The sequence below is a fragment of the Salmo trutta genome, chromosome 26 (genome assembly GCF_901001165.1).
Source record: "Salmo trutta chromosome 26, fSalTru1.1, whole genome shotgun sequence".
Taxonomy (NCBI): Eukaryota; Metazoa; Chordata; class Actinopteri; order Salmoniformes; family Salmonidae; genus Salmo; species Salmo trutta.
Genome location: NC_042982.1, coordinates 15475955 through 15493103, shown reverse-complemented (window position 1 = coordinate 15493103; position 17149 = coordinate 15475955). Strand labels below are relative to the sequence as shown.

The window sequence follows — 17149 nt, the reverse complement described above, 5'->3', positions numbered from 1 at the left end:
TGCAAGATGTGTGGTTTATTTAACGTTAATAATTTATGTGTTGAAAAGTTGGGGGAAAACTGAAAGGAGCAGATTTAGGTCTGGTAATCAAACGCATATTTCTCTGTGTCTCTAGAAACAGACATGGAAAGGGAACTCCAACAATGGTAAATTCTGCAGAGTGAATTTATTTATTTTTTTAAATGTAAAACTCACAAAGTGAGATTCTACATAAAATTAGCTTGGCTTCACAATTGTGAAACCCCGGAGCCTATGGTAAAACCAGAAACTACTGATGTTGCTACTGATATTGCTGTTTATGTTGCTATTTACATTTACCATAGTTTAAAAAAAATACATATTTTCCATCAAACATTCTTCAGTACAATTTAATTCCAAATCACAAACAATGTAATGCTATTTGTTAGTAAATCATTGTACAAATCAAACCAATTATCTGGTTAAAAAAAATCCATAAGGATTTCCTTCTTAATAGCTTAATTTCTAATGAAGAGACATAGTACAGTAAGTAGTTCCTATGGAATAATCTCAACTTTAAAAACTAAAACCACTTTTGTCTTTACAAAATCCTTGCATCATTATTATAGAAATAGAATGTGTTAAGTATAAATTCTAGATCGTGATCTTAAATAAACATGATTGGCTCATGCAACAAAATTGCAATTTTCACTATTAGCTACTACATGATCTTGGCTTAATACTAGGCAGACATATGCCATTCACAATTCATGTACAATTCTTATTTAAGAAAGGTTATTTAAGAAATGCATAAAAAAACTGCTTGGCCAAAGATACAGTTGTTTTATGATAGAGCCCCTCTACCATTAAATCAGCCAGGTCTCTCTCAGATCTGGGCCTGTATTCAAAAAGCCCTTAATAAATGAAATGACATGGACAGGGAGGAGCGGATCCTAGACCAGCACTCTTAAACTGAGAAGCTTTGTGAAAATGGGTACTGGTCTGCTGTACTGGGACTCAGAGCTGGGACGATCAGAAGTGCAGTTCATCGGAGAGATTTTCATTCACTGAATAAAGATATCCTTTCCCCCTCTCCTGGACTGTCAGACATACTACACTCTATTCACAGCACACTTCTGCACTGCAGATTCCACAACGCTGAACACTAACACTTTAGGTAAGAACATTTGGCAACTGAATGAATCTGTCCACTTTTATAAATAACATGTAATATTATCTCTTGGTTAAAGTATTCTCACAATCTCAGAGGCTATAATGAAGAAAGTATACAATTTACTGACTATACACTATAGAATTCTAAAGGGGTGATTTCTACAGTAATCCTACAAAATTCAGCGAGTTAAAAGAATACGCTAATGTAAAGATTTTTGCTTTATGCTAAATTTACTACTTTAAAATATGTCTATTTAATTGTACTTTTCAATTTGTAAAGTACAAAAGTTTCTCTCTCTCTCTCTGTCTCTCTCTAGTCTCCTTTAGTTTTCTGCCAAACACTTTTTTTGTGGCTAAATAATCACACCATTTCTCAACAAAATAAATGGAAAATGTATTTGCCAGTGTTTTAGTAGTGTATATATAACAGGGGTCCCCTCAGAACCAAAGAGTTCAGATTGCTCTCTTTAGGAAGCCTCAGCAATCGTGATAACAAATCACATCCAATCTACATAAAACAATAAATCATTTTCCAAATGATTGATTCCAGAAATAGTCTCTGATTCATCTGCCGTGCCATTATGTGCAACCATGATCAGGCTTCTTGACTTATACCATAATGATTTAGAATTACCATTTGAATTGCACGTGTTGGTTGCCTTTCAGGAAATCGTCACATCTGGCATCTGCTAGAATGTAATTTCAGAAAATCAAACCTGAGTGTTAGACTATTGTCTGGCATTCAAGACTGTTTAATCAATTTCAGACTGCTGCATATCAACACCAGTTGGTAGGAGCTCAAGTACGCACCCTGACAAAAACAAATCTAATACTGAACTACAGGGGAGGAATACGCCAAAATCCTGATAATTATTTAATCAATTTTAAATCTGCTGACTAAGACGATAGGGTGAGTTACAAAGTTGCTTAGATGGTCTATTTTACATTTCTGAAGCTGAAATATAGGAGATTGAAAATACATTATACTAGCTTCAGATGACAGCTGTAATGCCACAGTATAGTTTCATTATTGTGGGAGTAGAACTCAAAAAGCACAGTCAAAATTGAGAAACACAAACAACAGCAGCTTATCAAGAACAAACAGGCACCAGACTATCCAAATGAACTGAACCATCAAATTCTCTGACTTTTTACCATCTTTCAATTTCATCAGTAAAACAAACGTGTATTATTTGCTGAAACATGTCATTCAATTCAGAACAATTTGAGTCAGTACCAAAACCTTTGGCTCTGTAAATCTATCAGTTAAGTATTTGAGCTCTGTCCTTCAAGTTATGAATGTCTACAGCAATAAAATCAAGTCACAGACAGAGTCAGGAAATGATAGGAGGAAGTGCACTTTGCTTCCAAAGTTTGAGCTATCCTTCATAGTTGTGTATTCTTTGGTAAAAGTCCTGATGTACAATAACAATATAAAAGATCCAAACTGTCACATCATGCATTTGTGTGTGACTGGTGGTTGTGTGGATACGTTTACCAACGGCCTCAATTTTGTCTTGCTCTTCAAGCAAACAGAAAATGCTCACTGATTTACTAAACAGAAGCATGCACTCTTTAGTCCCACGGCCCCTATAGGTGAACAGCTCTAACACTACATTTTAACACTCAATTTAAGGGAAACATGCACTTAAAAAGCACTTAGTAACAACTGACAGATAAGAGATAATTAAAAACTATCTTTACCCAATGGAGAGCTGGAAAAGGGGGATGAGCGAGAGACAGAATGAAGAGGTATATGACAAGGTGGAGGTTTTGGCAGTTCAGCTACCGGTTAAGGGGATAGTGGACAACGGGAGAGAGAGAGGGAGAACTCACTCTGGCCAGACATCCATTCCTCAGCTCCCCAGGGGGTACAGCCACAGTTCCAGCCCCAGCAGCCAGCCCTGCCACAGGGGAACGTAGCCAGACACCCACCCAGGACACCAGTCCCCCAAACAAACCGCTCCGGGAGGGATCCACCGCAAAGGGAAAGGCGGCAGGAGTTTTCTAATGCAGCTGGGCACCGGGCAGCTGCCAAATCGCCGCCACGCTTCTCTTCTTCTTTTCTCTCTCTGTCAATCCCTTGCTCCAGAGCTGAGAGAGGCCCAGGATTGGGAGAGCAGAGGGAGAGAGAGAGAAGGAGAGAGGGAGAGTCAGCCACACAGACACAATAGATAGCCGTGGCTTTGACAATGCCTTCCCCAAACGCCAGAACATTTGCTCCCTCTCCATGACACCCGCATTCAGCCAGACAGACTACGCTGGACAAAAACAAAGGCAAGTGCAAAGAAGGACGGAGAGAATGGAGAGAGCAAGCAGGGGATAGCGGAGGAAAAAAAGGGGGTTAGGATGAATGGTAGGGTAAGATCGGCGAACTGCGCTCACCTTTCGTCCGACTCTTTGTTGTGTGTGTGTTTCATAAATTTTCCGCATTTTTGCGTAGTAATCCATCACAAAGTTTGGGACAGAGTACTGCGACCGTAATGCGTTGAGTACTGTTTTGTATTTTCATATTCAGCCTTGCGCACTTTTCAGAATATGGGAAGTGTTTTTTCCCCTGCATGCGGTCATTGTCCAGTCCTAGTTGGAGATTACACAGAAAAGGAAAGGAATGTGAGATAGTCAGCTCAGCTGTTGATGTTTTGCTGTTGTTTGCCCTGAATCCTTCCTGCTTCTCTACACAGTTGCGGCATAAGGACTTTCTTGTCCCCCTCCCTCTCTTTCCACTCACAAGTATAACAGTAAGTATAAGTAGTGCCTATGAGTGTGTGTGTGTGCGTGTGTGCGTGCGTGTGTGTGCGCGTGTGTCAGTGTGTGCGTGCGTCTGTGTGTGTGTGTTTGTGGAGGGGGGGGAGTGATTGCGTGTCTGAGTGTGTGTACGTACATGCGCCTGTGTGCGTCTGCTCGCGCATACATCCAGTGTGTTTTAATAAGGCACTGGGTCAGATGTGAAGACCTGTCTTCAGCAGCTCATTAAACTTCTCACACCAATCATTCAACAGGAGCCTATAGGACATGGGAAACACAGGAGAACAAAGGTATTGTGCACCCAATAGCACCTCCGCTACGCTACCCTGACAGAACAGACCCACTTCCCTGTTTCTTAAACAATCGCAGCTTGGCTGTGCACTATGGGCAGTAACAATTCCCTTAGTAAGAGTGTAACAGACAGTTCTGCCCACTCCACAATATATTGTAGCTACAGGGGCTGTGCATACAGGTGTAGGATCTTAACTTGATCACCTTATTGCAGGAGAACGTTCCTGCAATGCAGGAAATGTAAAACCTGCAGTGTATTTTAGGTTTAAAATGGCTTCTGAAGTTTGTAATTTCAGACTTGATTTTCCCTTACGAAAAATTCATCAACCCCTACAAAAATGTCCATTAATTATAATTCCCATAATAATTCCCATTGCCTGTAGCTGCAGGAGTATTTTCCTGATGTAGCAAACTGGCTCAAATTAAGATCCTACATCTGTAGTTTCATATAGACAGACCCAGCCGAGAAAAAAGCTTGTTTTTAACGGTTCAGCAGAGAGAGGAAGCCAGGAGGAAACGTGCAACAAAGCAGGCAGAGGATGAACTTTTCTAGTGAACTTGGTAAGGCAAATACTGTATGTGGCAATGGAGGAGAGACTATGGAGTCTTGGCATTTACTGTCTCTCAAAGACTGGGATGTAGGATTTGATTAGAAAACTATAATACATACAAATACACAGTAGCCAATTGAAAACTACCTACCTGATCATCATGTTCAACCTGTGGTCCCAAACAGACCAATACAATATTTATGGGATTTGTTTATCAGGTTTATGTTAAATCTACAATTTCTGAAGAAATGTCTTTCAGTTGCAACTGTCTGTGCTACAGTATAATTTAATTTAACATAAATAGCTTATAAATAGTATATCTTATTTCTTAAATACAGTACCAGTCAAAAGTTTGGACACACCTAATTTTTTACAATATTTTCAATGTTGTAGAATAAAAGTGAAGACATCAAACTATGAAATTACACATATGTAATCATGTAGTAACCAAAGTGTTAAACAAATGTAAATATATTTAAAAGTTTAGATTCTTCAAAGTAGCCACCCTTTGCCTTGATGACAGCTTTGCACAATCTTAGCATTCTCTCAACCAGCTTCACCTGGAATGCTTTTCCGACAGTCTTGAAGGAGTTCCCACATATGCTGAGCACTTGATGGCTGCTTTTCCTTCACTCTGCAGTCCAACTCATCCCAAACCAGCTCAATTGGGTTGAGGTCGGGTGATTGTGGAGGCCAGGTCATCTGATGCAGCACTCCATCACTCTCCTTCTTGCTCAAATATCCCTTACACAGCCTGGAGGTGTGTTGGGTCATTGTCCTGTTGAAAAACGAATGATAGTCCCACTAAGCGCAAACCAGATGGGATAGCGTATCACTGCATAATTCTGTGGTAGCCATGCTGGTTAAGTGTGCCTTGAATTCTAAATAAATCACAGACAGTGTCACTAGCAAAGCACCCCCACACCATCACACCTCCTCCTCCATGCTTCAAGGTGGGAACTACACATGCGGAGATCATCCGTTCACCTACTCTGCATTTTAGGAACCAAAAATCTCAAATTTGAACTCATCAGACCATTGCTTGTGTTTCTTGGCCCAAGTATGTCTCTTCTTCTTATTATTGGTGTCCTTTAGTAGTGGTTTCTTTGCAGCAAATCGACCATGAAGGCCTGATTCACACAGTCTCCTCTGAACAGTTGATGTTGAGATGTGTCTGTTACTTGAACTCTGTGAAGCATTTATTTGGGCTGCAATTTCTGAGCTTGGTAACTCGGATGAACTTATCCTCTGCAGCAGAGGTAACTTTGGGTCTTCCTTTCCTGTGGCGGTCCTTATGAGAACCAGTTTCATCATAGCGCTTGATGGTTTTTGCGACTGCGCTTGAAGAAACGTTTTCTTAAAGTAATGATGGACTGTCATTTCTCTTTGCTTATTTGAGCTGTTCTTGCCATAATTTGGACTTGGTCTTTTACCAAATATGGCTATCTTCTATATACCACCCCTACCTTGTCACAACACAACTGATTGGCTCTAACACATTAAGAAGGAAAGAAATTCCACAAATTAACTTTTAATAAGGCACACCTGTTAATTGAAATGCATTCCACGTGACTACCTCATGAAGCTGGTTGATAGAATGTCAAGCGTGTGAAAAGCTGTCATCAAGTCAAAGGGTGGCTACTTTGAAGAATCTCAAATGCTAAATATATTTTGATTTGTTTAACACTTTTCTGGTTACTACATGATTCCATACGTGTTACTTCATAGTTTTGACGTCTTCACAATTATTCTACAATGTAGAAAATAGCAAAAATAAAGAAAAACCCTGGAATGGGTAGGTGTGTCCTAACTTTTGACTGATATTGTATATATCAGTGAAATGCATGTAATCGAAATATTCCATTTGAAGAATGTTACTACAGGGTATAGTCTGACAGCGTGGCCATATCTTATGCATGCAGTTTGTGTACAAATATGATGTGTGATGATGGGGTCAGTGTGTCTCCGAAGACAGAGAGAAAGAGGAAGGAAGAGATGACGAGAGGGAGAAAGGGAAGAGACAGGGAGACAGAGATAAAGAGAGAGCGAGAGAGCGAGAGAGAGAGATGAAGAGAGAGACAGAGACAGGCAGACAGAAAAGAAGAGAACGAGATAGAAAGAGAGAGAGAAAGGAAGAGATGAAAAGAGGGAGGGAGGAGGGAGAGTCAAGGCGAGGCCAGGAAGAAATGAGGTGTCTGGTGCACATACCCAGAAGAATAAGGCTGCTCGATACTTCTAAAATCTTCACTTGTACTGCATGTATTATTTATTATCCCCACTGCAGCTGTCTCAGAGGAAAATTGAGATGTGTCTGATTCATAGCAGCTATGGGCCCCAGCACAGTGCACTGAGGAGCCATTGCCATCCATTTGACCAAAAACCCAGGGAGAGTTTGTTGATGGGGACATCGACTCATATAAACGAGTTATAGGATGTGTTACCAAACTTGGTTACTTAACGCTGGTATAATGCATTATGATGCGGTTCAAATCCATTGTAAGACTTGTCATAAGCATGTATGACCTCCTTAAGATATGTTATCATCTTACAATGATCCTGAATAAATAGCAGCCATTTTGAGTCAAGTGACATAGAGGGGTATAACTTTTTATAAGATTTATCATAAGACATTATAAAGGCTCATGCATGTTTACAACAAGTAGGCCTAATGAAGCATTATACAGTAAGTAAATAAAAATGTTACCAGTGACAAAATTCTCCATGGTTCTTTTCTCAGACAATCTCTAATCACCAGGGAAGGTGATGGAAACTTTCCGTCCCCCTTCTAAAATATGTTAATGCTAATTTAATTAATTATTAGATAATGATCATTCGTGAGGATGAGGACATTACAGCAACATTCTGCGAAAACTGAACTGTTTTTATTAGCAGAGCTTTAAGTTAGACAACTGAACACAGCACAAGACATGATAGTATTACAATATCATAGAATGATCATATATGTCATGTATGATGTTCTGTCACATTCTCATCAACAAACTCAAATCACCAAATTACTCACTACAATTATGCCCGTATGAGTTATGCGACTAAAAAAAAAACATTTCCAGATTAACATAAATTTACCCCTGTCTGTATGCTTTATCCCTAGGGTACTCCTGGCACATTAATTCATAGCCTGGAAGTGCCCAGAGGTTCTCACCTTTTGGCAACCTGTGGATACATCATTATTAGGCATTTTGTCTAAACCCATCCCATGTCTGCCCAATGTGCTACTGCTTAATGATGACTCGTCACTGAATTTCACATAAAGGCAGAGAATGATTTGGCTTGCTGCCTTAACAGCAGCCAAGAGATGGTTGCCTTACGATGGCAAGCCCCATACACTTTGCCACACCAAATGTACAGTACCAGTCAAAAGTTTGGACACACCTACTCATTCAAGGTTTTTTTTAAATGTTTACTATTTTCTACATTGTAGAATAATAGCGAAGACATCAAAACTATGAAATAACACATATGGAATCATGTAGTAACCAAAAAAGTGTTAAACAAATCAAAATATATTTTAAAGTTTAGATCTTCAAAGTAGCCACCTTTTGCCTTGATGACAGCTTTGCACACTCTTGGCATTCTCTCAACCAGCTTCATGAGGAATGCTTTACCAACAGTCTTGAAGGAGTTCCCACACATGCTGAGCACTTGTTCGCTGCTTTTCCTTCACTCTGCGGTCCAACTCATCCCAAACCATCTCAATTGGTTGAGGTTGGGTGATTGTGGAGGCCAGGTCATCTGATGCAGCACACCATCACTCTCCTTCTTGGTAAATAGCTCTTCCACAGCCTGGAGGTGTGATTTGGGTCATTGTCCTGTTGGAAACCAAATGGTAGCCCCACTAAGCGCAAACCAGATGGGAAGGCGTATCACTGAAGAATGCTGTGGTAGCCATGCTGGTTAAGTGTGTGTCAGAAGGTGGGTGTAGCTGGTGCATGAAGTCAGGCGCAGGAGAGCAGAATAAGTGAGCAACGTACTTTACTCAAAATAAAGGCACAAGGTAACAATACACTTGACCAACAATAAACAGTAATCAATTACGCACGGGTGAAAACAGCACCAGTTGAAATACCAGCCATAACGTACTGAATGAACATAGAAACAATCACGCACAAAAACATGGGGGAAACAGAGGTTTAAATACATGAACATGTAATTGGGGAATGAAACCAGGTGTGTAGAAAACAAAGACAAAACAAATGGAAAATGAAAGGTGGATTGGCGATGGCTAGAAGACCGGTGACGTCGACCTCCGAACGCCGCCTGAACAAGGAGGGGGACCGACCTCGCCGGAAGTCGTGACAGTGTGCCTTTCTAAATATATCACCGACAGTGTCACCAGCAAAGCACCCCCACACCATAACACCTCCTCCTCCATGCTTCACGATGGGAACCACACATGCAGAGATCATCCATTCACCTAATCTGCGTCTCACAAAGACACGGCGGTTGGAACCAAAACTCTCAAATTTGGACTCATCAGACCAAAGGACAGATTTCCAACGGTCTAATGTCCATTGCTCATGTTTCTTGGCCCAAGCAAGTATCTTCTTCTTATTGGTGTCCTTTAGTAGTCGTTTCTTTGCAGCAATTTGACTATGAAGGCCTCACTCACACAGTCTCCTCTGAACAGTTGATGTTGAGAGGTGTCTGTTACTTTAACTCTGTGAAGCATTTTTTTTGAACTGCAATATCTGAGGATTTTAACTCGAATGAACTTATCCTCTGCAGCAGAGGTAACCCTACTGTACCTTGTCACAACACAACTGAACTGCTCAAACGCATTAAGGAAATAAATTCCACAAATGAACTTTTAACAAGGCACACCTGTTAATTGAAATGCATTCCAGGTGACTGGAAGCTGGTTGAGAGAATGCCAAGCGTGTGCAAAGCTGTCAAGGCAAAAGGTGGCTACTTTGAAGAATCTCAAATATAAAATATATTTTGATTTGTTTAACACTTTTTTGGTTACTACATTATTCCATATGTGTTATTTCATAGTTTTGATGTCTTCACTATTATTCTACAATGTAGAAAATAGTCAACTAAAACCCTGGAATGAGTAGGTGTGTCCAAACTTTTGACTGGTACTGTATATATTTATGACATAGGTCAACATGAACTGTCAATTTCTCGACTGCATGGTGCAAAATCCGAGAATATTAACATATGGACTACAGCACTTGGCAGTATAAAATCATTACTTTAAGATATGTACTTAAGTAAGCAGGTCCTGTGGGTGGGATGTTGATTACAAAAACAAAGTACGATGGTGTAGCGAATCTACAGCTCCACGGTTGAAGCCTCATAAAGCAATTGCTTGTCACGGCTGTTAGAAGGAGTGGACCAAGATGCAGCGTTTTCGTAGTTCCACATCTTTATTTCAATCGTGAAACTGAATGCAGTACATAAATACTTGAAACACAAAAACAACAAACCGTGACGCAGGAGGGACAAACAGACTCACAAAATATAATCACCCACAAAAACAGGTGGGACAAACATCAACTTAATAGGACCTCCAATTAGAAACAATGACAACCGGCTGCCTCTAATTGGAGGTCATGCCAAACAGAAAACCAACATAGAAATCCAAAACTAGAAACTGAACATAGACATAGAAAAACAGACACACCACCCCTGTCACGCCCTGACCTACTCTACCATAGAAAATAACAACTTACTATGGTAAGGACGTGACAGTACCCCCCCCCCCCCTAAAGGTGCGGACTCCGACCGCACCTACAAAAACAACAACAAAAACCCCCTAAACAACAACCCCCCCCCAAAAAAATACACAAAACACAAAGGGTGGGTAGGGTGGGTGACTAATGTCTAAGGCGGCTGCAGACCGCCGCTGAAGGCTCTTGGCTGCAGACCACCGCTGAAGGCTCTGGGTTGCAGACCACCACTGAAGGCTCTGGGTTGCAGACCACCACTGAAGGCTCTGGGTTGCAAACCACCACTGAAGGCTCTGGGTTGCAGACCACAGCTGAAGGCTCTTGGCTGCAGACCACCGCTGAAGGCTCTGGGTTGCAGACCACAGCTGAAGGCTCTGGGTTGCAGACCACAGCTGAAGGCTCTGGGCTGCAGACCACAGCTGAAGGCTCCGGGCCGAGGAGCGTCGCTGGAGGCTCCGGGCCGAGGAGCGTCGCTGGAGGCTCCGGGCCGAGGAGCGTCGCTGGAGGCTCCGGGCCGAGGAGCGTCGCTGGAGGCTCCGGACTGGGCAGGCGCACTGGAGGCCTGATGCATGGGGCTGGCATAGGAGGCGCCAGACTAGCAACACGCACCTCAGGGCAAGTGCGAGGAGCAGGCACAGAACGTACTGGGCTATGGAGGCGCACTAAGGGCCGAGTGCTCACAGCAGGCACTGGCTGTACCGGGTTATGGATGCGCACTGGTGGGAGAGTGCGAGGAGCAGGAATCGGTCTCACCGGACTGGGGAGACGCACTAAGGGCCGAGTGCTCACAGCAGGCACAGGCTGTACAGGGTTATGGATGCGCACTGGAGGGAGAGTGCGAGGAGCAGGAACAGGACACCCCGGACTGGGCAGGCGCACTGGAGGCCTGATGCATGGGGCTGGCATAGGAGGCGCCAGACTAGTTACACGCACCTCAGGGCAAGTGCGAGGAGCAGTCACAGGACGTACTGGGCTATGGAGGCGCACTAGAGGCAGAGTGGGAGGAGCAGGCACAGGACGCACTGGGCTGCGGATGCGCACTGGAGATCTGGAGCATATGGCTGGCACAACCCGCCCTGGCTGGATGCTCAACTCAGCTCGGCAACTGCAGAGTGCGGGCACAGATCGCACCGGCCTGTGAATGCGCCCTGACTACACAGTGCGCATCACCGCACAACACGGTGCCTGCCCCGTTGCTTGCTCCCCACAGTAAACACGGAAAGCAGGCTCAGGGCTCCACCCTGACTCTGCCCAACTCCCCGTGTGCCCCCCCCCCAAAAAAAAATGTTGGGGCTGCCTCTCGCACCTGCCTCTTCGTTGGTATCGTGCCTCCTCTCGTCTCCGCTCTGCTCTCGCTGCCTCCACCTGTTCCCATGGAAGGCGATCCAATCCCACCTGGATCTCCTCCCATGTCCAGGATCCCTTGCCATCCAATATCTCCTCCCAAGTCCACTTTTCCTGCTGCTCCCTTCCACGCTGCTTGGTCCTTTGGTGGTGGGTGATTCTGTCACGGCTGTTAGAAGGAGTGGACCAAGATGCTGCGTTTTCGTAGTTCCACATCTTTATTTCAATCGTGAAACTGAATGCAGTACATAAATACTTGAAACACAAAAACAACAACCCGTGACACAGGAGGGGCAAACACACTCACAAAATATAATCACCCACAAAAACAGGTGGGACAAACATCAACTTAAATAGGACCTCCAATTAGAGACAACGACAACCGGCTGCCTCTAATTGGAGGTCATGCCAAACAAAAACCAACATAGAAATCCAAAACTAGAAACTGAACATAGAAATAGAAAAACAGACACACACCCCGTCACGCCCTGACCTACTCTACCATAGAAAATAACAACTTACTATGGTCAGGACGTGACACTGCTCTAAACATGAGTAGTCCAGACAGGACAGATGCTGTCTGGGGAGAGGGATTTTAATGGATACTTTGGTAGAAAAGGCAGGGAAAAAAGCCACCCCCAAAAAAAGAGAGAACGAATCTCCTTTTTAGCTGTGCAAATCCCTCAATAGGAGAGTTCATTCAGAGTTCGCTCACAAGTCGACAAAAAACAACAACATTCTTCGTAAACATAGCATGGGTGGAAATTGACTTGGTGCATCTTTAATAAATGAGATACTAGCTTTTTGAATGGGATAATTTTGGGGCAGCAAATAAAAGCTTAGCTGCGTTCGAAAACACCAAATCAGTTGGAGGCACTTTATAACTAAGTGTAATTAAAGTGATACATCACAACTAAACAAGCCTCATTTCATTACAACAACCCTGTATCTCTCACAGGCAGACAGTCGTCTTTGCACCAAGGAGACAAAAGCACTGCAATAATTAGCATGAAAACAAAGATGGGCGTCGGTGTGGTGGTAAACGAGCAGTGAGCTCATGCAGTGTTGACCACCTTCCAGATGTGCTGATCAATACAGTGTCTTTTGACTGGTATCGATGCACAGCACCATGTGTGAAACTGCACAGCTGTGGAGCCGTGCGGGCGTTCTGCATTCAGAGCATGCCGTTCTCCCAGCAGTGGCGAGAACGAGTAATAAAAATGGTGGGTCCGTGTCCAGGCTGCAGAGGAGAGCAGCACATCTGCAGCCAGCCAAAGCGGAGTGTGGTCGCCGGTGTGTGTGTGTGTGTGTGTGAGACGCACTGTGTGTGCAGGGCCATCAATCACACCCACCATAGGCCCTTCACCTACACATACGTGCACATGCACACACACACACTCACACATGCATGTACGCACACGCATACACACGCATACACACACACACACACACCCTCTCTCGCTCGCATAAGACTAACACACACAAACACAAATGCAATCTCTTATCTCCCAACACACACACACACACACAATCATGCACTTAGTGTCACTGCAGTCAGATTGATTAAAGTGAGAGAGGGATCAGGCTTTCCTTCGCATTTCTGCACTTATTAATTCACTGACTAACTCAGGCTGACGTGCTTGGGGAGAGAATCCAGTTAAGTGTGTGGGAACCATTAAAGCTACACCCAGAGATATACAGTAGACCATTGTTCTACAGAATGCCTCTATTTTGATGAAAGAATGAGGTACTTTGATCAAAGAGCAGCAGTAGCTTTTCACATTTGAAAAATGAAAGCCTGTATTCCATACAGAACTCACAAACACATGTGTCTAGTAGGTTCTGAAGAAGGCATGCAATCTCACAGAGCATTTTTGCAATCCAGTAGAAAATCAATTCACTTCAGTTTTCATTATATATCTTGACGCTGGTCCTCACAAGTGTACTTAAAGACGTAGTCCTTAGATACACTTCATCTTACAGCTTTGACATACACTACCTTTCCAAAGGTACGGTAGACTCTTCTATGTGATTTCAATGCTACATGTGAAGTGACTGAGATATGTAACATAAAGACGCCACAGTACATTCTATGTTGGCATCCAGATCTTAAGAATAATGACTGCAATTCACAGATACCCCTTGTCTAGGCCCGGCAATTGACATCTACAGTAAAACATCTAAGCAATACTGGAAATAGACAATATTTTTGATGGACACCATTCTTTTGAAGACAGAGGCATGTCGAGTGAAGTATACTACAGACAGACAGACAGACAGACAGACAGACAGACAGACAGACAGACAGACAGACAGACAGACAGACAGACAGACAGACAGACAGACAGACAGACAGACAGACAGACAGACAGACAGACATATCATAAACACTGTCAAAATAACTGCTATTTTCCCTGTGCGATGCTCCTGTCCTTGCTATCGCTGCTTACTATGCATCCTCTCTTGCTACAAACAACCTGACAAACAGCTGGAGCCAGGATGAGTTACAATGTCACCAGCAGTCTACCAGCAATGAACCGACTGACCGGCCCTCTGCTTTACTATCTGTGTCCTGTGTCTCTAATGTCCAAAACCCCATCGGCAACAAACAAATCACACCTGTTCCCTGTTTAAGTACCACCAGTGGCTAGTTTTGGGATTGGGGAGGAAACCTGATATGAGCCCCTGAGGCGCTGTACAAGGTGAGGCACTATATTTGACCAGAGCCCTGGGAATAGGGAGCCATTTGGGACTCATCCCTAGACCTGTTGATGTTGCTTGATTTTGTTTACACCAAATACAAACATAAACATACGAGCAACAACTTACAGACGCACACAGACAACGACTACATCTCCTCTGCCCAGACCCACATGCTCACACCCCCATCCCTAGTGTCTGCATTATGGTTTGCCACATGGCCTTAAATGTTGATGTTGCTTTAGAAAGCACATATTCATACAGTATCTACTCAGACATATAATGAGAGGAGGGTGACTGTCACTGATTATCTCTCCCTTCCCACTAAACATATGATAAAACATGAGGAGGAACCAGCCCAGGCCCACAGGCATCCAGGCCTCCAGGCTCCTCAATCCCGGTGACAGGCAGGGAGAGGAGACCAGGACCCACACACTCCTCAGCCCCGGCTGGTGCTACAGCAGCACCCACCGCTGCCCCACATTCCTCTCACTTAACTGGGGCAGCTGGGGCTTAGCTGAAACTCATTTGGCAGCCAGGGCCCTGAGAGAGCTGGCTGGGGAAGAAGCAGAGGAGGAGGAGGAGGAGGAGGAGGGAGGTGTACGGCTGGAGCTCCAGACATAAATAATGACCTGTCACGAAAGCGATCGTGTGAGTAGCAGTCATTTTTGGTTAAAAAAAAGAAGATTGTCCTGGAGATTAATAGCTCTCTCCGTTCCTCTCCTTCACTTGTACTGATGCTTTCAGAATGGCTGCTGCACATTGAGACAGCTGAACATGTTGAATATGGAGCACACAAGATGGACGCTAAACGATCTGATATGATAGGGCTTATGAGTGGCAAGGACCTATTATCTGAACGAATTACACAAGAAAAATAAGCCATTCAGCATACCTACACGGACACACACACACACAGTGTAAAGGCTATATATAAAATCATATTGATTTACTTTGATAACTTTCCTCATCTGTGTGTGGTGTTATCGTCTTATGAAAAGAGGTGAATATTATATGAACAACCTGTAAGTTGGTCCTGAAGGGACTCTTCAGTATTTTGTATTTAGTGAGCTGAGTGAAGTAGTGTTTTATGAACAGTGGTGTGTCTTCATGCCCTGAGGTGTGATGCTGTGTGTGTGTGTGTGTGTGTGTGTGTGTGTGTGTGTGTGTGTGTGTGTGTGTGTGTGTGTGTGTGTGTGTGTGTGTGTGTGTGTGTGTGTGTGTGTGTGTGTGTGTGTGTGTGTGTGTGGGACTACAGTTGAAAATTAACCTGCTGGAGAGAAATGTTGATTAATGTGCAAATACATGTAACAAAGTAAAGGAAGTAAAGTGTCTTTGTGGGTGTGTGTGATGCTGGTCTACAGATGGCAGCTGTGTTGGGGCCCACCTCAGGGGGGTTAGACCAAACCACAGTCCACACAGGAGAGAACACCAGCCATTCCACAACGTCCTCCGAGGCAGATTCGGTGTTCTTTGCCGCTCACGCCCTATGACAAAACAAACAGCATTTGTGATGTATGGCTTGCCGCTAGGATTTCAGAAAAAAAAAATATATAAATCTTTCCCTGTCGGTCTCGAGTCACACTGCCCAACTGCTGTCAAAGAGTTGTGGGTGTCGAGATCAGCTCAACCCCCCCCCTCCCCCCAACTGACTCCCTCAGGACAGGGGAGGTTTGTTATTTATGTTTAAGAATAGCGCTAGTTGACTTTTCTTTCCATTCCCACTGTACTTTGGGTTGGGCGAGCGTAAATATTCCAGTATCATACGTAGCACACTGCTCACACACAGTGGTGTAAAGTACTAACTGTAAGTAAAAATACTTTAAGTAAGACAAAAGTCGTTTTTGGGGGGTATCTGTACTTTACTTTCCTATTTACAGTATAATTTTGACAACATTTACTTTTACTTCACTACATTCCTAAAGAAAATAATGTACTTTTTACTCCATGCATTTTCGCTGACACCCAAAAGTACTCGTTACATTTCGAATGCTTAGCAGGACAGAAGAAATGTCAAATTCACCACTTATCAAGAGAACATCCCTGGTCATCCCTACTGCCTCTGATCTGGCAGACTCAGATGCTCAAAAAACACAAATGCTTCGTTTGTAAATGATGTCTGAGTATTGGAGTGTGCCCCTAGCTATCCATGAAATGAAATAACAAAAAGATTGTGCTGTCAATTTTGCTTAAAACCTCTTACATCTAGACGTTCCGCTAGCGGAACACCGCTCCAATATCCAATGATAGGGCGTGGCGCGAAATACAAACTCCTCGAAAATCCGAAAACTTCAATTTTTCAAACATTTTACACCATTTTAAAGACAAGACTCTCCTTTATCTAACCACACTGTCCGATTTCAAAAAGGCTTTACAACGAAAGCAAAACATTAGATTATGTCAGGAGAGTACCCAGCCAGACATAATCAGACACCCATTTTTCAAGCTAGCATATAATGTCAAAAAAACAAAACCACAGCTAAATGCAGCACTAACCTTTGATGATCTTCATCAGATGACACTCCTAGGACATTATGTTATACAATACATGCATGTTTTGTTCAATCAAGTTCATATTTATATCAAAAAACAGCTTTTTACATTAGCATGTGATGTTCAGAACTAGCATTCCCACCGAACACTTCCGGTGAATTTACTAAATTACTCACGATAAACGTTCACAAAAAA

General features: G+C 43.2%; 1 long non-coding RNA gene across 3 annotated transcripts in view; it reads right to left on the bottom strand.

The window, feature by feature from the left end:
- LOC115163239 (uncharacterized) overlaps positions 1–17149 on the bottom strand; it is a 78055-nt gene that overhangs the window by 48014 nt on the left and 12892 nt on the right. For 2 of the 3 annotated variants that reach the window (XR_003869707.1, XR_003869709.1), the window contains exons 1-2: positions 3517–3753; positions 2968–3225 (exon numbers count right to left, since the gene is read on the bottom strand). The exons of the other annotated variant lie outside the window; for it this stretch is intronic. This is a non-coding gene — a long non-coding RNA (uncharacterized LOC115163239). Of the gene's footprint in view, positions 1–2967; positions 3226–3516; positions 3754–17149 lie in introns of those variants that run through there. 3 annotated transcript variants of the gene reach the window in all.